The 23389-nt window shown below is 49.2% G+C and overlaps 1 long non-coding RNA gene across 2 annotated transcripts; it reads left to right on the plus strand.

The window, feature by feature from the left end:
* Positions 1-14131: 14131 nt before the first annotated feature.
* LOC110481734 (uncharacterized) lies at positions 14132-18646 on the plus strand. 2 transcript variants are annotated; one of them, XR_013341354.1, is made up of 3 exons: positions 14132-14176; positions 15218-15323; positions 17839-18646. It is a non-coding gene; the product is annotated as an uncharacterized LOC110481734 (long non-coding RNA). The 2 variants fall into 2 exon arrangements; XR_013341353.1 differs by lacking the exon at positions 17839-18646 and having other exon boundaries at positions 15218-15576.
* Positions 18647-23389: the final 4743 nt, after the last annotated feature.

The raw sequence follows: 23389 nt of genomic DNA on the forward strand, positions 1-23389 counted from the left end.
ACTTTGAACCCCATTTTTCTGCATTTAACCCTATTTTCTTTTACTTAAACCCTATTTCTCCACCTTTAACCCCATTTTCCCCTAACCAACCCCCAATTTTTCGCTTTTAACCCCCATTTTTTGTGCTTAACCGCCATTTTCTCACTCCCAACCCCCATTTCTTTTGCATTTAACCCCATTTTTTTGCTTTTAACCCCATTTTCTCCCCTTTTAACCCCATTCTCCCCTAACCAACCCCCAATTTTTTGCTCTTAACACCCATTTTCCCTCTCCCAAGCCCCATTTTGTTTGCATCTAACCCAAATTTCTTCGCATTTAACCCAATTTTTTTCCCGTTTAACCCCATTTTTTGGCATTTAACCCCATTTTTTTGCTTTTAACCCCCATTTTCTCCCCTTTTAACCCCATTTTCCCCTTTTTCCACAGCTCTCTTCACCCCCAACGTCCTCTCCGAGCTCGCCCACCACCTCCCCGCCATAGCCCTGCTTCATTCTCATTTCTTCACTCCTAATTCCCAATTATTCCAATTTTATGGAGCTAAACTCCATTTTTTTATCTAATACCCACTTTTTTGTCTTTAACTCCCATTGTTTTTGCATTTAACCCCATTTTTTTGCATTCAACCCCATTTTTTCATATTTAACCCCCATCTTCCCTCTCCCAAGCCCCATTTTGTTTGCATCTAACCCAAATTTCTTCACATTTAACCCATTTTTTTCCCATTTAACCTCATTTTCATTTACTTAACCCCTATTTCTCCACTTTTAACCCCATTTTCCCCTAACCAACCCCCATTTTTTTGCTTTTAACCCCTATTTCTCCCCTTTTAACCCCAGTTTCCTCTAACCAACCCTCACTTTTTTACTTTTAACCCCTATTTCTCCCCTTTTAACCCCATTTTCCCCTAACCAACCCCCATTTTTTTTGCTTTTAACCCCATTTTCTCCCCTTTTAACCCCATTTTCTCCCCTTTTAACCCCATTCTCCCCTAACCACCCCCCAACTTTTTGCTCTTAACACCCATTTTCCCTCTCCCAAGCCCCATTTTGTTTGCATCTAACCCAAATTTCTTCGCATTTAACCCAATTTTTTTCCCGTTTAACCCCATTTTTTTGCATTTAACCCCATTTTTTTGCTTTTAACCCCCGTTTTCTCCCCTTTTAACCCCATTTTCTGCTTTTTCCACAGCTCTCTTCACCCCCAACGTCCTCTCCGAGCTCGCCCACCACCTCCCCACCGTCGCCCTGGACCCGGGGGGCTCCCGCCTCCTTCTCCTCCTGCTCCCCCAAGCCCCCCCCAACACCCTCCCCCACCTCCTCCTCCATTTGGGGAGGGTCCCCCGCCACCCCCGGGGGTCCCGGGTGCTCGAGGCCGCCCTGGGGAGGGTCCTGGGGGTGTTGAGGGAGGGGCTGGGGGTGGGCGAGGACCTGCAGGGGGCTTTGGGGGGGCTGGCCCGGCTTTTCCTGGAGGATTTGGGGGGCTTGGCCCGGGACCCCAACGGCAGCTTCGTGCTCAGGGCGCTGCTGGCGGTGCTGGGGGGCGGCAGGGACGAAGGTGAGGGGGAATTTGGGGGGATTTTGGGGTTTTGGGACATTTTGGGCGGTTTGAGGGGGATTTGGGGGTGCTGGGGGGCGGCAGGGACGAAGGTGAGGGGGATTTTGGGGGGATTTTGGGGTTTTGGGGAGGTTTGGGGGGGTTTGAGGGGGATTTGGGGGTGCTGGGGGGCGGCAGGGACGAAGGTGAGGGGGATTTTGGGGGGATTTTGGGGTTTTGGGACATTTTGTGGGGGTTGAGGGGGATTTGGGGGTGCTGGGGGGCGGCAGGGATGAAGGTGAGGGGGATTTTGGGGGGATTTTGGGGTTTTGGGACATTTTGGGGAGATTTGAGGGGATTTTGGGGGTGCTGGGGGGCAGCAGGGAAGAAGGTGAGGGGGGATTTTGGGGGGATTTGGGGGTTTTGGGGAGGTTTGGGGGGATTTGAGGGGTTTTTGGGGGTGCTGGGGGGCGGCAGAGACGAAGGTGAGGGGGAATTTGGGGGGATTTTGGGGTTTTGGGGAGGTTTGGGGGGATTTGGGGGTGCTGGGGGACGGCAGGGACGAAGGTGAGGGGGATTTTGGGGGGATTTTGGGGTTTTGGGACATTTTGGGGGGTTTGAGGGGGATTTGGGGGTGCTGGGGGGCGGCAGGGACGAAGGTGAGGGGGATTTTGGGGGGATTTTGGGGTTTTGGGACATTTTGGGGGGGTTTGAGCGGGATTTGGGGAGGTTTGAGGTGGTTTGAGGGGGATTTGGGGGTGCTGGGGGGCGGCAGAGACGAAGGTGAGGGGGAATTTGGGGGGATTTTGGGGTTTTGGGACATTTTGGGGGGATTTGAGGGTTTTTTGGGGGTGCTGGGGGGCGGCAGGGACGAAGGTGAGGGGGATTTTGGGGGGATTTTGGGGTTTTGGGACATTTTGGGGAGATTTGAGGGGATTTTGGGGGTGCTGGGGGGCGGCAGGGATGAAGGTGAGGGGGATTTTGGGGGGATTTGGGTGTTTCGGGACATTTTGGGGGGGTTTGAGGGGGATTTGAGGTGGTTTGAGGGGGATTTGGGGGTGCTGGGGGGCGGCAGGGACGAAGGTGAGAGGGAATTTGGGGGGATTTTGGGGTTTTGGGACATTTTGGGGGGTTTGAGGGGGATTTGGGGGTGCTGGGGGGCGGCAGGGATGAAGGTGAGGGGGATTTTGGGGGGATTTGAGGGGTTTTTGGGGGTGCTGGGGGACGGCAGGGATGAAGGTAAGGGGGGATTTTGGGGGGATTTGGGTGTTTTGGGACATTTTGGGGGGCTTTGAGAGGGATTTGGGGAGGTTTGACGTGGTTTGAGGGGGATTTGGGGGTGCTGGGGGGCGGCAGGGACGAAGGTAAGGGGAATTTTGGGGGGATTTGGGTGTTTTGGGACATTTTGGGGGGTTTGAGGGGGATTTGGGGGTGCTGGGGGACGGCAGGGACGAAGGTGAGGGAGATTTTGGGGGGATTTGGGTGTTTTGGGACATTTTGGGGAGATTTGAGGGGATTTGGGGGTGCTGGGGGGCGGCAGGGACGAAGGTGAGGGGGAATTTGGGGGGATTTTGGGGTTTTGGGACATTTTGGGGGGGTTTGAGCAGGATTTGAGGTGGTTTGAGGGGGATTTGGGGGTGCTGGGGGGCGGCAGGGACGAAGGTGAGGGGGATTTTGGGGGGATTTGGGTGTTTTGGGACATTTTGGGGGGGTTTGAGGGGGATTTGAGGTGGTTTGAGGGGGATTTGGGGGTGCTGGGGGGCGGCAGGGATGAAGGTGAGGGGGAATTTGGGGGGGATTTGGGGGTTTTGGGACATTTTGGGGGGTTTGAGGGGGATTTGGGGAGGTTTGAGGGGGATTTGGGGGTGCTGGGGGGCGGCAGGGACGAAGGTGAGGGGGATTTTGGGGGGATTTTGGGGTTTTGGGACATTTCGGGGGGGTTTGAGGGGGATTTGGGGGTGCTGGGGGGCGGCAGGGACGAAGGTGAGGGGGAATTTGGGGGGATTTTGGGGTTTTGGGACATTTTGGGGGGATTTGAGGGTTTTTTGGGGGTGCTGGGGGGCGGCAGGGACGAAGGTGAGGGGGAATTTGGGGGGATTTTGGGGGGATTTGAGGGGTTTTTGGGGGTGCTGGGGGGCGGCAGGGATGAAGGTAAGGGGGGATTTTGGGGGGATTTGGGTGTTTTGGGACATTTTGGGGGGTTTGAGGGGGATTTGGGGATGCTGGGGGGCGGCAGAGACGAAGGTGAGGGGGATTTTGGGGTTTTGGGGAGGTTTGGGGGGATTTGAGGGGTTTTTGGGGGTGCTGGGGGGCGGCAGGGACGAAGGTGAGGGGGATTTTGGGGTTTTGGGACATTTTGGGGGGGTTTGAGAGGGATTTGGGGAGGTTTGACGTAGTTTGAGGGGATTTGGGGGTGCTGGGGGGCGGCAGGGACGAAGGTGAGGGGGATTTTGGGGGGATTTTGGGGTTTTGGGGAGGTTTGGGGGGATTTGAGGGGTTTTTGGGGGTGCTGGGGGATGGCAGGGATGAAGGTGAGGGGGATTTTGGGGGGATTTTGGGGTTTTGGGACATTTTGGGGGGGTTTGAGGGTTTTTTGGGGGTGCTGGGGGACGGCAGGGATGAAGGTAAGGGGGGATTTTGGGGGGATTTGGGTGTTTTGGGACATTTTGGGGGGTTTGAGGGGGATTTGGGGGTGCTGGGGGCGGCAGAGACGAAGGTGAGGGGGATTTTGGGGGGATTTGGGACATTTTGGGGGGGGTTGAGGGGGATTTTGGGGGATTTTGGGGTTTTGGGGAGGTTTGGGGGGATTTGAGGGGTTTTTGGGGGTGCTGGGGGGCGGCAGGGATGAAGGTGAGGGGGAATTTGGGGGGATTTTGGGGTTTTGGGACATTTTGGGGGGGGTTGAGGGGGATTTGGGGGTGCTGGGGGGCGGCAGGGATGAAGGTAAGGGGGATTTTGGGGGGATTTTGGGGTTTTGGGACATTTTGGGGGGTTTGAGGGGGAATTTGGGGGTGCTGGGGGGAGGCAGGGACGAAGGTGAGGGGGATTTTGGGGGGATTTTGGGGTTTTGGGGAGGTTTGGGGGGATTTGAGTGGGATTTGGGGGTGCTGGGGGACGGCAGGGATGAAGGTAAGGGGGGATTTTGGGGGGATTTGGGTGTTTTGGGACATTTTGGGGAGATTTGAGGGGATTTTGGGGGTGCTGGGGGGCGGCAGGGACGAAGGTGAGGGGGATTTTGGGATTTTGGGGGGATTTTAGGGGTTTTTGGGGGTGCTGGGGGGCAGCAGGGACGAAGGTGAGGGGGATTTTGGGGGGATTTTGGGGTTCTGGGACATTTTGGGGAGATTTGAGGGGATTTGGGGGTGCTGGGGGACGGCAGGGATGAAGGTGAGGGGGATTTTGGGGGGATTTGGGTGTTTTGGGACATTTTGGGGGGGTTTGAGGGGGATTTGAGGTGGTTTGAGGGGGATTTGGGGGTGCTGGGGGGCGGCAGGGACGAAGGTGAGGGGGATTTTGGGGGGGATTTTGGGGTTTTGGGACATTTTGGGGGGTTTGAGGGGGATTTGGGGGTGCTGGGGGGCGGCAGGGACGAAGGTGAGGGGGATTTTGGGGGGATTTGGGACATTTTGGGGGGGGTTTGAGGGGAATTTTGGGGGATTTTGGGGTTTTGGGGAGGTTTGGGGGGGTTTTGGAGGGATTTGGGGACATTTTGGGAGGACTTTGGGGATGTTTTGGGGTGGATTTTTGGGAGGTTTTTGGGGTGGATTTGGGAGATTTTGGGGGGGGATTTTGGGATGGATTTGGTAGATTTTTGGGGAGGTTTTGGGGGATTTTGGGTTGGTTTTTTTGGCGGTTTTGGGGGATTTTGGGGTGGGTTTTTGGGGGATTTTGGGGTGGGTTTTTGGGAGGTTTTGGGGTGGATTTTTGGGAATTTTTGGCAGTTTTTTGGAATTTCTGCCTCATCCCCTCCAGTCCCTCCCCCCAAGGGGGCGGAGCCAAAGGCGAAGGGGGCGGGGCTAAAGGCCAAGGGGGCGTGGTCACTGCCGGAGGGGGCGGAGCTTCCGGCCTCCTTCCGCCCCCTGCTGGAGGAGCTGGCCCAGGGATTGGAGCAGCAAATTCCAGGTGAGCCCAAAATCCCCAAAATTCACCCCAAAAAACCCAAATCACCCCAAAGTCACCAGAAAACCCCCAAATCACCCCGAAAACCCCCAAAAATCATGAAAACCCCCCCAAAAAATCTCCAAAAATCAGCCCAAATCACCCTTAAATCCCCAAATTTCTGCCAGAATTCCCCATGTTCCACCCAAAATCCCCAAATTTCCTGAGTTTCCTCCTAAATTCCAAAAATTTCCCCCAAAATCCCTAAATTTCTCTAGTTTACCCCTAAATTCCCAAAATCTCCCCCAAATTTCCTGAATTCCCCCCTAAATTCCTAAAAGTTCCCCCAGAATTCCCAAATACCTCTGAATTTCCCAAATTTTCCCCAAAATTTCCCCCAGAATCCCCAAATTTTCCGAATTTCCCCCAGAATTCTGAAATTCCCCTGAATTTCCCAAATTTTCCACATTTCTCCCACAATTCCCAAATTTCCCCTTAAAATCCCCAAATTTGTCGAAAATGCCCAAATTCCCTCCAAAATCCCCCAATTTTCCCCCCAAATCTCCCCAAATCTTCTCCAAAATCTCCCCCAAAAATGCCCAAATTTCCCGAATTTCCCCCGAATTTCCCCCCAAATGTTCCCCAAAATCTCCCATAAAAATGCCCAAGTTTCACGAGTTTTCCCCAAAATTCCCGAATTTTCCTCCAAATCTTCCCCAAAATCTCCCCCAAAAATTCTCAAATCTCCCCCAAATTTCCCCCAAAATTCCCGAATTTCCCCCAAAACTCCCGAATTTCCCCCAAAATTCCCGAATTTCCCCCCAAATGTTCCCCAAAATCTCCCCTAAAAATGCCCAAGTTTCACGAGTTTTCCCCAAAATTCCCGAATTTCTCCCAAATCTCCCTAAATCTTCCCCAAAATCTCCCCCAAAAATGCCCAAATTGCTTAATTTTCCCCAAAATCCCTGAATTTTCCCCCAAATCTTCCCCAAAATCTCCCCCAAAAATTCTCAAATCTTCCCAAAATTCCCCAAATTTCCCCCCAAATTCCCAAATTTCCCCCAAAATTCCCGAATTTCCCCCAAAATTCCCGAATTTCCCCAGCGCTGCTGAGCCCGGCCTGTGCCAGCCTGTGCCTGCAGGGGGCGCTGGGGGCGCTGCGCCGCAGCCAATCACCGTCCTGCGCCCGCTTCTGCCGCGCCCTCATTGGCTGCCTCCGCCAGACCGGCCCCGCCCACCAGCACAGGTGAGCGCTGATTGGCCGGGGCGTCCTGCTGCTCTTTCCTCATTGGTTGGGCGCTCCCACTCCCAGTTTCCTGATTGGCTGCCTTCTCGGGGGATGTGGGTGGAGCCACGGTTGCCGTTCTTTGATTGGCTGCTGCTGTGGATCGCCTTTCTTTGATTGGTCGTCCCCTGTGGGTGCTGTGCTGTGATTGGCTGAAGTTCGCCATCCCTTTTCTCTGATTGGCCAGTTCTCCCAATCCTTTCTAATTGGTCGCTGTCCTTGATCCTCTTTCCTGATTGGCTGTGACCTGGGGGTCCTGCTGTCCGATTGGCCATTGCTCCTGATCCCTTTTTTTGCAATTGGCTGCTGCTTTGGACCCTTTTCTGTGATTGGCTGATTCTCCAGATCCCTTCTCTTTGATTGGCTGAGTCTCCAGATCCCTTTTCTCTGATTGGCTGATTCTCCAGATCCCTTCTCTTTGATTGGCTGAGTCTCCAGATCACTTTTCTCTGATTGGCTGATTCTCCAGATCCTTTCTCTCTGATTGGTCGCTGTCCCTGTCCCTTTTTCTCTCATCTCTGTTTTTCCTATTGGCCACTCTTTGAATCCCTTTTCTCTGATTGGCCGGTCCTCCCGATCCCTTTTTTCCCATTGGCCGCTCCTTTGAATCCCTTTTCTCTGATTGGCCAGTCCTCCCAATCCTTTTTCTCTGATTGGTCGCTCTCCCTGACCCTTTTCCTGATTGGCTGCTGCTCCCGATCCCTTCTGCTGATTGGCCGTGCCCCTCACCCCCTACTCTGCTATTGGCCACTTCTCCCGCCTCCTTTATCCCTATTGGCCGCTTCCCCCGACTCCTTTTTTCTGATTGGCCGCCCTCTCTGTCTCCTCCTCTCCCATTGGCCCAGCCCTCTGCTGACGTCACTGCAGGACCCCGCCCACTCCCGCCTCCTGGAGGCGGCCATGACGGCCCTGGACCCCCCGGGGCTCCGGGAGCTCTTCCGGGGTCACCTGCGGGGTCACCTGAGGGGCGTGGCCTCCCACCCCGTGGCCAATCACGGCCTGCAGCGCCTCCTGGACCACGCCCCCGAGGACGTGGTAGGCGGGGCTTAGCTGGGCGGGGCCTTTGGGGGCGTGGTTTACCTGGGAGGGGTTTGAATATGGAAATTAGGGGTGGGGTTTAAAGAGGGAGGGGTTTAAATATGGTAATTAGGGGTGGGGGGTTATGTGGGAGGGGTTAAAATATGAAAATTAGGGGTGGGGTTTATGTGGGAGGGGTTTAAATATGGAAATTAGGGGGGGTTAAAGAGGGAGGGGTTTAAATATGGTAATTAGGGGCCTGGCTTAAACAGGAGCAGTTTAAATATTAAAATTATGGGTGGAAATTAAAGAGGAGGAATTTAAATATGGAAATTAGGGGTGTGTCTTAAATGGGAGGGGTTAAAATATGAAAATTAGGGGTGGGGTTTAAACAGGGAGGGGTTTAAATATGGAAATTAGGGGGGTGGCTTAAACAGGAGGAGTTAAAATATGAAAATTAGGGGTGGGGATTATGTGGGAGGGGTTTAAATATGAAAATTAGGGGTGGGGGTTATGTGGGAGGGGTTTAAGTATTTAAATTAGGGTGGGGTTTAAAGAGGGAGGGGTTAAAATATGAAAATTAGGGGCGTGGTTTAAGTGGGAGGGGTTAAAATATGAAAATTAGGGGCGTGGTTTAAGGAGGGAGGGGTTTAAATATGGTAATTAGGGGCCTGGCTTAAACAGGAGCAGTTTAAATATTAAAATTATGGGTGGGTTGTAGAGGAGGAATTTAAATATGGAAATGAGGGGCGTGGCTTAAGTGGGAGGGGTTTAAATATAGAAATTAGGGGTGTGGATTATGTAGGAGGGGTTAAAATATGAAAATTAGGGGTGGGGATTATGTAGGAGGGGTTCAAATATGAAAATTAGGGGCGTGGTTTAAGTGGGAGGGGTTTAAATATGAAAATTAGGGGTGGGGTTTAAAGAGGGAGGGGTTTAAATATGGTAATTTAGGGCCTGGCTTAAACAGGAGTAGTTTAAATATTAAAATTACAGGTGGGTTGTAGAGGAGGAATTTAAATATGGAAATTAGAGGCAAGGCTTAAATGGGAGGGGTTAAAATACGAAAGTTAGGGGTGCGGATTATGTGGGAGGGGTTAAAATATGAAAATTAGGGGTGGGGATTATGTGGGAGGTGTTAAAATATGGAAATTAGGGGCATGGCTTAATGAGGAGCAGTTTAAATACGGAAATTAGGGGTGGGTCTTAAAGTATGAGGGGTTTAAATAATAAAATTAGGGGCGTGGCTTATGCAGGAGCAATTTAAATATGGAAATTAGGGATGCGGTTTAAGTGGGAGGGGCTTAAAGGGTGGGGCTCAAAGTAGGAGGAGCTTAAAGGGGGCGTGGCTTAATGGGAGCTTTTGATTGGCCGGAAGGGTGGTGGGAGGGGCTTAAATGGGTGGGGTACAAAAGGGGAGGAGCTTAAATAGGGCGTGGCTTAATGGGAGCTTTTGATTGGCTGGAAGAGTGGTGGGAGGGGCTTAAATGGGTGGAGTATAAAAGGGGAGGAGCCTAAGAGGGGCGTGGCTTAATGGGAGCTTTTGATTGGCTGGGAGGGTGGTGGGAGTGGCTTAAATGGGTGGGGTATAAAAGGGGAGGAGCCTAAGAGGGGCGTGGCTTAATGGGAGCTTTTGATTGGCCGGAAGGGTGGTGGGAGGGGCTTAAATGGGTGGGGTATAAAAGGGGAGGAGCCTAAGAGGGGCGTGGCTTAATGGGAGCTTTTGATTGGCCGGAAGGGTGGTGGGAGGGGCTTAAATGGGTGGGGTATAAAAGGGGAGGAGCCTAAGAGGGGCGTAGCTTAATGGGCGCTTTTGATTGGCTGGAAGGGTGGTGGGAGTGGCTTAAAGCTCCAAAAACCAAAGGGGCGGAGCTTCGGCTGATGCCTCCAAGGGGATTGGCCGGGGGGGATCGTGAGGGGGCGTGGCTAATCACAGGTGGGCGTGTCCCTCTCCCCCCGCAGGTGGAGGAGGTGCTGTCGGAGCTGGGCCCCGCCCTGGAGGAGCCGCTGGCCCGGGGCCACCCCGGGGTGGTGCTGGCCCTGCTGGGGGCGGCCCTGAGGCACCCCCGGCTCCAGGGGGAGGTGCTGCGCTGGCTCTTCCAGGTGGGACACGCCCCTTTTCCCGTTAGGCCACGCCCACTTTGCGTTAAACCACGCCCTTTCCACATTAAACCACGCCTGCTTTGTGTTTAACCACGCCTACTCGCGGTTAAGCCCCGCCCCTCATTTGTGCCAAGCCACGCCCCCTCATTTAGGCTTATTAATTATAAGCACCACCTATTAATCCAAATAAGCCGCGCCCCTGTCCGTTTTCAGCACATTTCAGACCATGTCCACTTTAAATATTCTAATTAGGCCACACCCCTTTGTCTAAGGTACATCTTCCACTGGCCACACCCATTTTTCTAAGCTACACCCACTTACTTTAAGCCCCACCTCCTTAACCACTCCCTGTTTAAGCCCCACCCCTTTAATTACTCCCTAATTAGCTCCACCCACTTTTAGCCCCGCCCCTTTAGTCACATCCTCATTAGCTCCACCCACTTTTAGCCCTACCCCTGTTTAAGCCCCACCCCTTTAATTACTCCCTAATTAGCTCCACCCCTGTTTAAGCCCCACCCCTTTAATTACTCCCTCATTAGCTCCACTCCTGTTTAATCCCCACCCCTTTAATTACTCCCTAATTAGCTCCACCCCCTTTTGCCCCACCCCTGTTTAAGCCCCACCCCTTTAATTACTCCCTAATTAGCTCCACCCCTGTTTAATCCCCACCCCTTTAATTACTCCCTAATTAGCTCCACCCACTTTTAGCCCCACCCGTTTAATCACACCCTCATTAGCTCCACCCACTTTTAGCCCTACCCGTTTAATCCCCACCCCTTTAATTACTCCCTAATTAGCTCCACCCATTTTTAGCCCCACCCCTTTAATGACATTCTCATTAGCTCCACCCACTTTTAGCCACACCCTCACTTAGCCCCACCCATTTAGCCACACCCTCTTTAACCACACCCATTTTAGTCCCACCCACTTTTAGCCCCACCCCATTTACCCCACCCAGTTTTAGCCCCGCCCCTTTTGGCCCCACCCCGCTAAGCCCCGCCCCTTTAGCCCTACCAAAGCCCCGCCCCCTTTTAACCCCACCTAAGCCCCGCCCCTTTGGCCCCACCCACACAAGCCCCGCCCCTTTTAGCCCCGCCCAAGCCCCACCCCTTCATATTTACCCACCTAAGCCCCGCCCCTTTTAACCCCACCCAAGCCCCGCCCCTTCATATTTACCCACCTAAGCCCCGCCCCTTTTAACCCCACCCACCTAAGCCCTGCCCCCTTTAGCCCCACCCACTTTAAGCCCCGCCCCCTTTGGCCCCACCCTGCTAAGCCCCGCCCCTTTTCCCATCAGGCCTTGCGCTGCTGGGCCCCGCCCCACCACCCCCATTGCCTCGCCGCCCTGGCCAAGCTCCGCCCCCTGGAGGGCGGGGCCAGCGCCGAGGGGGCGGAGCTTCAGGTAAGGGGCGGGGCTAAAGGGGGCGGGGCTTTTTGAGGGGTTTTTTCAACATTATTTGACTTTATATTTAATTTTTTATACTTTTCTAATTTTTTTTGGTTTTTCTTTTTCCCAATTTCCTCGATTTTCACCCCGCTTTCCCCCAATGCCTTCTCTCCTTTTCCTCGATTTCCCAATTCTCCCCAAATTCCCCAAATTCCAAACTCCCAAATTCCCCATTTCGCCCCAAATTCCCCAATTTTTCCAAATTTCAAACCCCCGAATTCCCGGATTTTCACCTAAATCCCAAACCCCCAAATCTACCAATTTTTCCAAATCCCAAACCCCCAAATTCCCCATTTCCCCCCGAATCCCCCAATTTTTCAAATTTCAAACCCCCAAATTCCTGGACTTTCACCCAAATTCCCCTAAATCCCAAACCCCCAATTTTTCCAAATTCCCTGATTTTCATTCAAATCGCAAATTCCCCAATTATCCCAAATCTGAAACCCCCAAATTCCCCCTTTTCCCCCCAAATTCCCCGATTTTCCCAAATCTCAAACCCCCAAATTCCCCCTTTTCCCCCTAAATTCCAATCCCGAAATTCCCCCATTTCCCCCCAAATCCCAAATCCCCAAATTTTCCAAATTCCAAACCCCCAAATTATCTGATTTTCACCCAAATCCCCTTAAATCCCAACCCCCCAATTCCCCCAACTTTTTTGAATTTCCAACCCCCAAATTCCCCGATTTTCTCCCAAATCCCAAACCCCCAAATTCCCCGATTTGAAACCCCCAAATTTTCCCAAAATCCCCGTTTTTCGCCCCAAAAAATCGCAGCCGTCCCCCGCCGGTTCCCGCGCCCTGCAGCTGCTGCTGCGGTTCCGCTGCACAGGCCCCGCCCCCATGGAGACAGGCCCCGCCCACATCGACACAGGCCACGCCCCCATGGAGACAGGCCCCGCCCACATCGACACAGGCCACGCCCCCATGGAGACAGGCCACGCCCATATCGACACAGGCCACGCCCCCAATGGGACAGGCCACGCCCATATCGACACAGGCCACGCCCCCAATGGGACAGGCCACGCCCTCAGTGGGACAGACCACGCCCCCAATGCAAAAGGCCACGCCCACTCCACTCCAGGCCACGCCCCCCGCAAAAGGCGGAAATTGAGAGGCCACGCCCCCAATGAGACAGGCCACGCCCCCTGCATTACTCACAATGAGACAGGCCACGCCCCAAATGAGACAGACCACGCCCCCACCGGTCCAGGCCACGCCCCCTCCATTATCCCCAATGGGACAGACCACGCCCCCCGCAAAAGGCACAAATCGCCAGGCCACGCCCCCAGTATTATAGGCCACGCCCCCTCCATTACCCCCAATGGTCCAGGTCACGCCCCCAATGAGAGAGGCCACACCCCCCGCAAAAAGCGCAAATCACCAGGCCACGCCCCCACCGCTACAGGCCACGCCTCCTCCATTACTCCCAATGTGCCAAGCCACGCCCCCAATGAGACAGGCCACGCCCCCTCCACTACTCCCAATGGTCCAGGCCACGCCCCCAATAAGACAGGTCACTCCCCCAATGCTCCAGGCCACGCCCCCTCCATAATTCCCAATAATCTAGGCCACGCCCCCAATGCTCCAGGCCACACCCTCCGCAAAAAGCGCAAATCAGCAGGCCACGCCCCCACCGCTACAGGCCACGCCCCCAATGCTCCAGACCACGCCCCCTCCATTACTCACAATGCTCCAGGCCACGCCCCCAATGAGACAAGCCACGCCCCCAGTGCTCCAGGCCACGCCCCCTCCATTACTCCCAATGGTCCAGGTCACGCCCCCAATGCTCCAGGCCACGCCCCCCGCAAAAAGCGCAAATCAGCAGGCCACGCTCCCATCGCCCCAGGCCACGCCCCCTCCATTACCCCCAATGGTCCAGGCCACGCCCCCAATGTTCCAGGCCACGCCCCCTCCATTACCCCCAATGCTCCAGGCCACGCCCCCAATGAGACAAGCCACGCCCCCAATGCTCCAGGCCACGCCCCCTCCATTACTCCCAATGCTCCAAGCCACGCCCCCAATGCTCCAGGCCACGCCCCCCGCAAAAAGCGCAAATCAGCAGGCCACGCCCCCATCGCCCCAGGCCACGCCCCCTCCATTACCCCCAATGATCCAGGCCACACCCCCAATGAGACAAGCCACGCCCCCTCCATTACTCCCGATGCTCCAGGCCACGCCCCCAAGGCTCCAGGCCACGCCCCCAATGCTCCAGGCCACGCCCCCAATGCTCCAGGCCACGCCCCCCGCAAAAAGCGCAAATCAGCAGGCCACGCCCCCTCCATTACCCCCAATGGTCCAGGCCACGCCCCCAATGGTCCAGGCCACGCCCCCAATGATCCAGGCCACGCCCCCTCCATTACTCCCAATGCTCCAGGCCACGCCCCCAATGAGACAAGCCACGCCCCCAATGATCCAGGCCACGCCCCCAATGCTCCAGGCCACGCCCCCTCCATTACCCCCAATGGTCCAGGCCACGCCCCCAATGCTGCAGGCCCCGCCCCCAATGCTCCAGGCCCCGCCCCCTTTGCTGCAGGCCCCGCCCCCTTCCCCGGCCCCGCCCCGGTCGCCGCGGCGCTGGCGGCGCTGTCGGGCGCGGCGCTGGCGGCGCTGGCGCGGGGCGGCCCCGGCAGCCGCCTCTGCGACGCCATCTTGGGCTGCGGCGCGGCGCGGAAATGGCTCCTCGGGAGGCTCCAGGTGCCCGGAATTTGGGGGAAATTCCGGGGAAATTGGGGTTTTATTCGGGGAAAAAATTACCCCCTTTCGGGAAAAAAAAATGGGGGATTTTGGGGAAAAAATACGGGGGTTTTGGTGGAAAAATCTGATTTTTTGAAGGGAAAAATGGGATTTTTAAGTGGAAAAAATGGTATTTTTTTGGGAAAATGTAGGATATTTTAGTGGGAAAATGAGATTTTTTTGGGGAAAAAAATTAGATTTTTTAGTAGAAAAAATGGTTTTATTGGGGAAAAAATTCCGATTTTTGGGAGCAAAATTCCAAATCTTTACAAAAAAATCGATTTTTTTAGTGAAAAAACGGGATTTCGTCTGGGGGAAAATGGGATGTTTTTAGTGAAAAAATCGGAATTTTTAGCAGAAAGAAAAATAAGATTTTTTGGGGAAAATTGGGATTTTATTTGGGGAAAAAAAATCCAGTTTTTACTGAAAAAACGCGCGTTTTTTTAGTGAAAAAATGAGTTTTTGAGGAGAAAAAAATCTGATTTTTTTAGGCAATAATGGGATTTTTTAGTGAAAAAAATTTGAGATTTTTTGTGGGGAAAATTGGTATTTTATTTGGGGAAAAATGCTGATATTTTGTCAAAAAAAATTCTCATTTTTTGGGAAAAAGTTTAATTTTTTTGTGGAAAAATTAGATTTGTTTGGTAAAAGATTGGGGTTTTATTAGGGGAAAAATGGGATTTTTTTTGGTGAAAAATAGGATTTTTTTTGGTGAAAAATGGGATTTTATTAGTGGAAAAATAAGATTTTGGGGAAGAAAATGGGATTTTTTTGTTGAAACAAATGGGATTTTTTTGGTGAGAAAAATGGGATTTTTCTGGTGAAAAATCGGATTTTTTGGGTGAAAAATTGGATTTTATTAGGGAAAAAATGGGATTTTTTTCGGGAAAAAAACGTGATTTTTGCCCCGTTTTCGATCTTTTTATTTAACTTTAAATCATTTTATTAAATTGTCATTAATTTTTAATTAATTTGCAGTAATTATTATTTATTTTTTCCCAGGGTCAGTGGGCCGGGCTGGCTCGGGACCGGTTTGGGAGCCGAGTGCTGGACACGGCCTGGGCCAGCGGCGACGCCCGGCAGCGAGCCCGGCTGGCCACCGAGCTGGGTCCGGCGGCCACCCAAATATTTCGGGAATTTTGGGAAAATTTGGGAAAAATTCGGGAATTTTTGGGTGAAATTTGGGGGAATTTCGGGGTTTTTTGGGGGTTTTAATGGGATTTTAATGGGATTTTTTGGGAATTTTGGGCTCCCAGGTCAGGCCCAGCTGGGTCCGGCGGCCACTGAAATATTTTGGGAATTTTGGGAAAATTTGGGAAAAATTTGGGAATTTTGGGGTGAAATTTGGGGGAATTTCGGGGTTTTTTGGGGGTTTTAATGGGATTTTAATGGGATTTTTTTGGGGAATTATGGACTCCCAGGTCAGGCCCAGCTGGGTCCGGCAGTCACCGAAATATTTTGGGAATTTTGGGAAAATTTGGGAAAAATTTGGGAATTTTTGGGTGAAATTTGGGTGGAATTTGGGGGAATTTTGGGGTTTTTTGGGGGTTTTAATGGGATTTTTTGGGAATTTTGGGCTCCCAGGTCAGGCCCGGCTGGGTCTGGATGCCACCCAAATATTTCGGGAATTTTGGGAAAATTGGGGAAAAATTCGGGAATTTTTGGGTGGAATTTGGGGGAATTTCGGGGTTTTTTGGGGGTTTTAATGGGATTTTAATGGGATTTTTTGGGAATTTTGGGCTCCCGGCTCAGGCCCGAGCCGGGTCCGGCGGCCACCGAAATATTTCGGGAATATTGGGAAAATTTGGGAATTTTTGGGTGAAATTTGGGTGGAATTTGGAGGAATTTCGGGGTTTTTTGGGGGTTTTAATGGGATTTTAATGGGATTTTTTGGGAATTTTGGGCTCCCAGGTCAGGCCCAGCTGGGTCCGGCGGCCACTGAAATATTTCGTGAATTTTGGGAAAATTTGGGAAAAATTCGGGAATTTTTTGGGGGAAATTTGGGGCTTTTTTGGGGGTTTTAATGCAATTTTTTGGGGAATTTTGGGCCAGCGGCGACGCCCGGCAGCGAGCCCGGCTGGCCACCGAGCTGGGTCCGGCGGCCACCCAAATATTTCGGGAATTTTGGGAAAATTTGGGAATTTTTGGGTGAAATTAGGGTGGAATTTGGGGGAATTTTGGGGTTTTTTGGGGGTTTTAATGGGATTTTAATGGGATTTTTTGGGAATTTTGGGCTCCCAGGTCAGGCACAGCTGGGTCCGGCGGCCACTGAAATATTTCGGGAATTTTGGGAAAATTTGGGAAAAATTTGGGAATTTTTGGGTGAAATTTGGGTGGAATTTGGGGGAATTTCTGGGTTTTTTTGGGGGTTTAAATGGGAATTTTGGTGAAATTTTGGGCTCCCAGCTCAGGCCCGGCTGGCCACTGAGTTGGGTCCAGTGGCCACCGAAATATTTTGGGAATTTTGGGAAAATTTGGGAATTTTTGGGTGAAATTTGGGTGGAATTTGGAGGAATTTCGGGGTTTTTTGGGGGTTTTAATGGGATTTTAATGGGATTTTTTGGGAATTTTGGGCTCCCAGGTCAGGCCCAGCTGGGTCCGGCGGCCACTGAAATATTTTGGGAATTTTGGGAAATTTTGGGAAAAATTTGGGAATTTTTGGGTGAAATTTGGGGGGAATTTGGGGGAATTTTGGGGTTTTTTTGGGGGTTTAAATGGGAATTTTGGGGAAATTTTGGGCTCCCAGCTCAGGCCCGGCTGGCCACTGAGTTGGGTCCAGTGGCCACCGAAATATTTTGGGAATTTTGGGAAAATTTGGGAATTTTTGCGTGAAATTAGGGTGGAATTTGGGGGAATTTCGGGGTTTTTTGGGGGTTTTAATGGGATTTTAATGGGATTTTTTGGGAATTTTGGGCTCCCAGGTCAGGCCCGGCTGGGTCTGGATGCCACCAAAATATTTTGGGAATTTTGGGAAATTTTGGGTGAAATTTGGGGGATTTTTTGGGGCGATTTTGGGGGATATTTGGGAGGTTTTGGGTGGAATTTGGGGGATTTTGGGGGTGATTTTCCCTGATTCTGGGGTGAAATTTTGGGGGGATTTTTGGGTGGAATTTGGGGGATTTTTGGGAATTTTTGGGTGCAATTTTGGGGAGATTTTGGGGATGATTTTCCCTAATTTTGGGTGCAATTTTGGGGAGAATTTTGGGATTTTTGGGTGGAATTTGGGGGATTTTTGGGTTGATTTTCCCTAATTTTGGGATTTTCCAGGGTCAGTTTTTCAGGGATTTTTGGGTTGATTTTCCCTAATTCTGGCATTTTTCAGGGTCAGTTTTTGGGGTTATTTTCCTGAATTTTGGTGTTTTTCAGGGTCAGTTTTTGGGGTTATTTTCCCAAATTTTGGCATTTTTCAGGGTTAGTTTTTGGGGTTATTTTCCTGAATTCTGGCATTTTCCAGGGTCAGTTTTTGGGGTTATTTTCCCGAATTTTGGCGTTTTTCATGGTCAGTTTTTGGGCGATTCCCGTGGAATTTTGGGGTGGAATTTTGGGGTGTGATTTCCGGGAATTCCCGTGTGAAATTTTGGGAATTTTTTGGGTTGATTTCCCCAAATTTTCCCTTTTTCCAGCCCCTCACCTCCCGGCGCTGCTCCGGGACCCCTTCGGCCGCGGCGTCGCCCGGAATTTTTCCCTGGAGCTTTTCCGGAGGGATCGGCCGGGCTGGGAGCGGCTGCAGAGGGGGGCGGGGCCAAAGGGGCGTGGCCTGAGCCTCTGACCACGCCCCCAACCCTTCTGTCCCGCCCCTCATTTGCATATTCATAATTAAACCATTTATTTTTGATTTATGGGGTTGTTTCTATGGAAACGAGTGTGGCTTGTTAAGAAATGGGCGTGGTTATGTGTCAAAGGGGCGTGGCCTAAATATCTGACCACGCCCCCGCCTCTTTTTGTCCCACCCCTCATTTGCATATTCATAATTAAACCATTTATTTTTGATTTATGGGGTTGTTTCTATGGAAACGAGTGTGGCTTGTTGATAAATGGGCGTGGTTATGTGTCAAAGGGGCGTGGCCTGAGCCTCTGACCACGCCCCCAACCCTTCTGTCCCACCTCTCATTTGCATATACACAATTAAACATTTTATTTTGGATTGTCGGGGTTGTTTTTATGGAAATGGGCGTGGTTATGTGTCAAATGGGCGTGGTCTGAGTCTCTGACCACGCCCACACCTTTTCTGTCCCACCCCTCATTTACATATTCATAATTAAACATTTTATTTTGCATTATCAGGGTTGTTTTTATGGAAATGGGCGTGGCTTGGTGGAAATGGGCGTGGTTAATTAACAAATAGGCGTGGCCTAAATCTCTGACCACACCTACAAACACTTCTGTCCCGCCCCTCATTTGCATATTCATAATTAAAAGTTTTATTCTTAATTGCGTGTGGTTGGCTGGGAGTGGGCGTGGTAAAAAAATCGGGAATTTGGGGGAGCAATATGTGAATTTTGAGGCGAAAAATTGGGAATTTCGGGGTAAAATTTGGGAATTTAGGGCTAAAAATTGGGAATTTTGAGGTAAAAAAGGGAATTTTCAACCCGAAAATTTGGAATTTTCGACCCAAAAATTGGGAATTTTTGCCCCAAAAATTGGGAATTTTCCCTTTTCCCGCCCGTTCCCGTCTCCTCGCAATTCGGAATTTAGGGGGGGGAATGGAATTTTTGGGGAAAAAGTGGGAAATTTGGGGGAAAACATGGGGAATTTCGTGCAAAAACCTGTAGTTTTTTGGGGAAAAAATGGTAATTTGGCACAAAAAATGGAATTTTGATGTAAAAATTGGGAATTTGGCAGAAAAAGTTGGGAATTTTGAGGTGAAAATGGGAATTTGGGGGGGAAATGGTATTTTGGGGGAAAAATCTGAATTTTGGGGGGAAAATGGGAATTCTGAGGTTAAAAATTGGAATTTTGGGGGCGAAAAGTGAATTTTTGGGGTAAATTGTGAATTTGGGGGGAAAATTGGGAATTTTGAGGTGAAAAAATTGAATTTTGGGGTAAAAAAGGGAATTTTTTACCTGAAAATTGGGGATTTGTCTCCTCAGAGCCATTTCCCGCTCTTGTCGGTCTCCACGGCAATTGGGAATTTGGGGAGAAAAATGGGAATTTTGGGGGGAAATTGGGAATTTGGGGCAAAATTTGGGAATTTTGAGGTGAAAAAATTGAACTTTGGGGTAAAAAAGGGAATTTTTTACCTGATAATTGGGAATTTGTCTCCTCACAACCGTTTCCCGCCCTTTTCGGTCTCCATAGCAATTGGGAATTTGGGGAGAAAAATGGGAATTTTTTGGGGAAAAAATGGTATTTTGAGGTAAAAAATTGGAGTTTTGGGTGGAAATTGGGAATTTTGAGGTGAAAAAATTGAACTTTGGGGTAAAAAAAGGGAATTTTTTACCTGAAAATTGGACGTTTTTCTCCTCACAGCTGTTTCCCGCCCTTTTTGGTCTCCATAGCAATTGGGAATTTGGGGAGAAAAATGGTATTTTGGGGGGAAATTGGGAATTTTGGGGTAAAAAAGGGAATTTTTTACCTGAAAATTGGGAATTTGTCTCCTCACAGCTGTTTTCCCGCCCTTTTCCGTCTCCACGGTAATTGGGAATCTAGGGAGAAAAATGGGAATTTTGGGGTAAAAAATGGGAATTTTGAGGTAAAAAATTGGAGTTTTGGGTGAAATTGGGAATTTTGAGGTGAAAAAATTGAACTTTGGGGTAAAAAAGGGAATTTTTTACCTGGAGATTGGGATTTTTTTCCTCCTCACAGCTGTTTCCTGCCTTTTTTGGTCTCCATAGCAATTGGGAATTTGGGGAGAAAAATGGGAATTTTGAGGTAAAAAATTGGAATTTTGGGAGGAAATCGGGAATTTTGAGGTGAAAAAATTGGAATTTTGGGGTAAAAAAGGAAATTTTTTACCTGAAAATTGGGGTTTTTTTTCTCCCCACAGCAGTTTCCCGCCCTTTTCGGTCTGCATAGCAATTGGGAATCTGGGGAGAAAAATGGGAATTTTGAGGTAAAAAATTAGAATTTTGGGGGGAGATTGGAATTGTGGGGGGAAATTGGGAATTTTGAGGTGAAAAAATTGGAATTTTGGGATAAAAAAGGGAATTTTTTACCTGAAAATTGGGATTTTTTTTTTTTTCCTCCTCTCAGCTGTTTCCCGCCTTTTTTGGTCTCCCTAGCAATTGGGAATTTGAGGAGAAAAATGAGAATTTCTGGGGAAAAAAATGGGAATTTTGGGAGGAAATTGGGAATTTTCAGGTGGAAAAAATTGAACTTTGGGGTAAAAAAGGAAATTTTGGGGTAAAAAAGGGAATTTTTTACCTGAAAATTGGGATTTTTTTTCTCCTCAGCTGTTTTCCCGCCTTTTTTGGTCTCCCTAGCAATTGGGAATTTGGGGAGAAAAATGAGAATTTTGGGGGAAAAAATGGAGTTTTGGGGGGAAATTGGGAATTTTGAGGTGAAAAAAATTGGAACTTTGGTGTAAAAAAGGGAATTTTGGCGTAAAAAAGGGAATTTTTTACCTGAAAATTGGGATTTTTTTTCTCCTCAGCTGTTTTCCCGCCTTTTTTGGTCTCCATAGCAATTGGGAATTTGAGGAGAAAAATGAGAATTTCTGGGGGAAAAAATGGGAATTTTGGGAGGAAATTGGGAATTTTCAGGTGAAAAAATTGAACTTTGGGGTAAAAAAGGGAATTTTGGGGTAAAAAAGGGAATTTTTTACCTGAAAATTGGGATTTTTTTTCTCCTCAGCTGTTTTCCCGCCTTTTTTGGTCTCCCTAGCAATTGGGAATTTGAGGAGAAAAATGGGAATTTCTGGGGGAAAAAATGGGAATTTTGGGAGGAAATTTGGAGTTTTGGGTGAAATTGGGAATTTTGAGGTGAAAAAATTGAACTTTGGGGTAAAAAAGGGAATTTTTTACCTGGAGATTGGGATTTTTTTCCTCCTCACAGCTGTTTCCTGCCTTTTTTGGTCTCCATAGCAATTGGGAATTTGGGGAGAAAAATGGGAATTTTGAGGTAAAAAATTGGAATTTTGGGGTGAAATTGGGAATTTTGAGGTGAAAAATTTGAACTTTGGGGTAAAAAACGGAATTTTTTACCTGAAAATTGGGATTTTTTTTCTCCTCAGCTGTTTTCCCGCCTTTTTTGGTCTCCCTAGCAATTGGGAATCTGGGGAGAAAAATGGGAATTTTGGGGGAAAAAATGGGAATTTTGAGGTAAAAATTTGGAGTTTTGGGGGGAAATTGGAATTTTGAGGGGAAATTGGGAATTTTGGGGTGAAACAATTGGAATTTTGGGGTAAAAAAGGAAATTTTTTACCTGAAAATTGGGATTTTTTTCTCCCCACAGCCGTTTTCCCGCCCTTTTCGGTCTCCATAGCAATTGGGAATTTGGGGAGAAAAATGGGAACTTTGAGGTAAAAAATTGGAATTTTGAGGGCAGATTGGAATTTTGAGGTGAAAAATTTGAACTTTGGGGTAAAAAAGGGAATTTTTTACCTGAAAATTGGGATTTTTTTTCTCCTCAGCTGTTTTCCCGCCTTTTTTGGTCTCCCTAGCAATTGGGAATCTGGGGAGAAAAATGGGAATTTTGGGGGAAAAAATGGGAATTTTGAGGTAAAAATTTGGAGTTTTGGGGGGAAATTGGAATTTTGAGGGGAAATTGGGAATTTTGGGGTGAAAAAATTGGAATTTTGGGGTAAAAAAGGAAATTTTTTACCTGAAAATTGGGGGTTTTTTTTCTCCCCACAGCAGTTTCCCGCCCTTTTCGGTCTCCATAGCAATTAGGAATCTGGGGAGAAAAATGGGAACTTTGAGGTAAAAAAAAATGGAGTTTTGGGGGGAAATTGGGAATTTTGAGGTGAAAAAATTGGAACTTTGGGGTAAAAAAGGGAATTTTGGGGTAAAAAAGGAAATTTTTTACCTGAAAATTGGGATTTTTTTTCTCCTCAGCTGTTTTCCCGCCTTTTTTGGTCTCCCTAGCAATTGGGAATTTGGGGAGAAAAATGAGAATTTTGGGGGAAAAAATGGAGTTTTGGGGGGAAATTGGGAATTTTGAGGTGAAAAAAATTGGAACTTTGGTGTAAAAAAGGGAATTTTGGCGTAAAAAAGGGAATTTTTTACCTGAAAATTGGGATTTTTTTTCTCCTCAGCTGTTTTCCCGCCTTTTTTGGTCTCCATAGCAATTGGGAATTTGAGGAGAAAAATGAGAATTTCTGGGGGAAAAAATGGGAATTTTGGGAGGAAATTGGGAATTTTCAGGTGAAAAAATTGAACTTTGGGGTAAAAAAGGGAATTTTGGGGTAAAAAAGGGAATTTTTTACCTGAAAATTGGGATTTTTTTTCTCCTCAGCTGTTTTCCCGCCTTTTTTGGTCTCCCTAGCAATTGGGAATTTGAGGAGAAAAATGGGAATTTCTGGGGGAAAAAATGGGAATTTTGGGAGGAAATTTGGAGTTTTGGGTGAAATTGGGAATTTTGAGGTGAAAAAATTGAACTTTGGGGTAAAAAAGGGAATTTTTTACCTGGAGATTGGGATTTTTTTCCTCCTCACAGCTGTTTCCTGCCTTTTTTGGTCTCCATAGCAATTGGGAATTTGGGGAGAAAAATGGGAATTTTGAGGTAAAAAATTGGAATTTTGGGGGCAGATTGGAATTTTGGGAGGAAATTGGGAATTTTGAGGTGAAAAAATGGAGTTTTGGGGGAAAATTGGGAATTTTGAGGTGAAAAAATTGGAATTTTGGGGTAAAAAAGGGAATTTTGGGGTAAAAAAGGGAATTTTTTACCTGAAAATTGGGATTTTTTTTCTCCTCAGCTGTTTTCCCGCCTTTTTTGGTCTCCATAGCAATTGGGAATTTGAGGAGAAAAATGGGAATTTCTGGGGGAAAAAATGGGAATTTTGGGAGGAAATTGGGAATTTTCAGGTGGAAAAAATTGAACTTTGGGGTAAAAAAGGGAATTTTGGCGTAAAAAGGGGGTTTTTTTACCTAAAAATTGGGTTGTTTTTTTTCTCCCCGCAGCCGTTTTCCCGCCCTTTTCGGTCTCCCTAGCAACCGTTTTCCCGCCTTTTCTGTCCCCTGGCAACGCCTCACTTCCGGCTCTCACTTCCGGCCCTCACTTCCGGCTCTCCCCAAG

Source organism: Lonchura striata, chromosome 35 (assembly GCF_046129695.1).
Source record: "Lonchura striata isolate bLonStr1 chromosome 35, bLonStr1.mat, whole genome shotgun sequence".
In the NCBI taxonomy this organism is placed as follows: domain Eukaryota; kingdom Metazoa; phylum Chordata; class Aves; order Passeriformes; family Estrildidae; genus Lonchura; species Lonchura striata.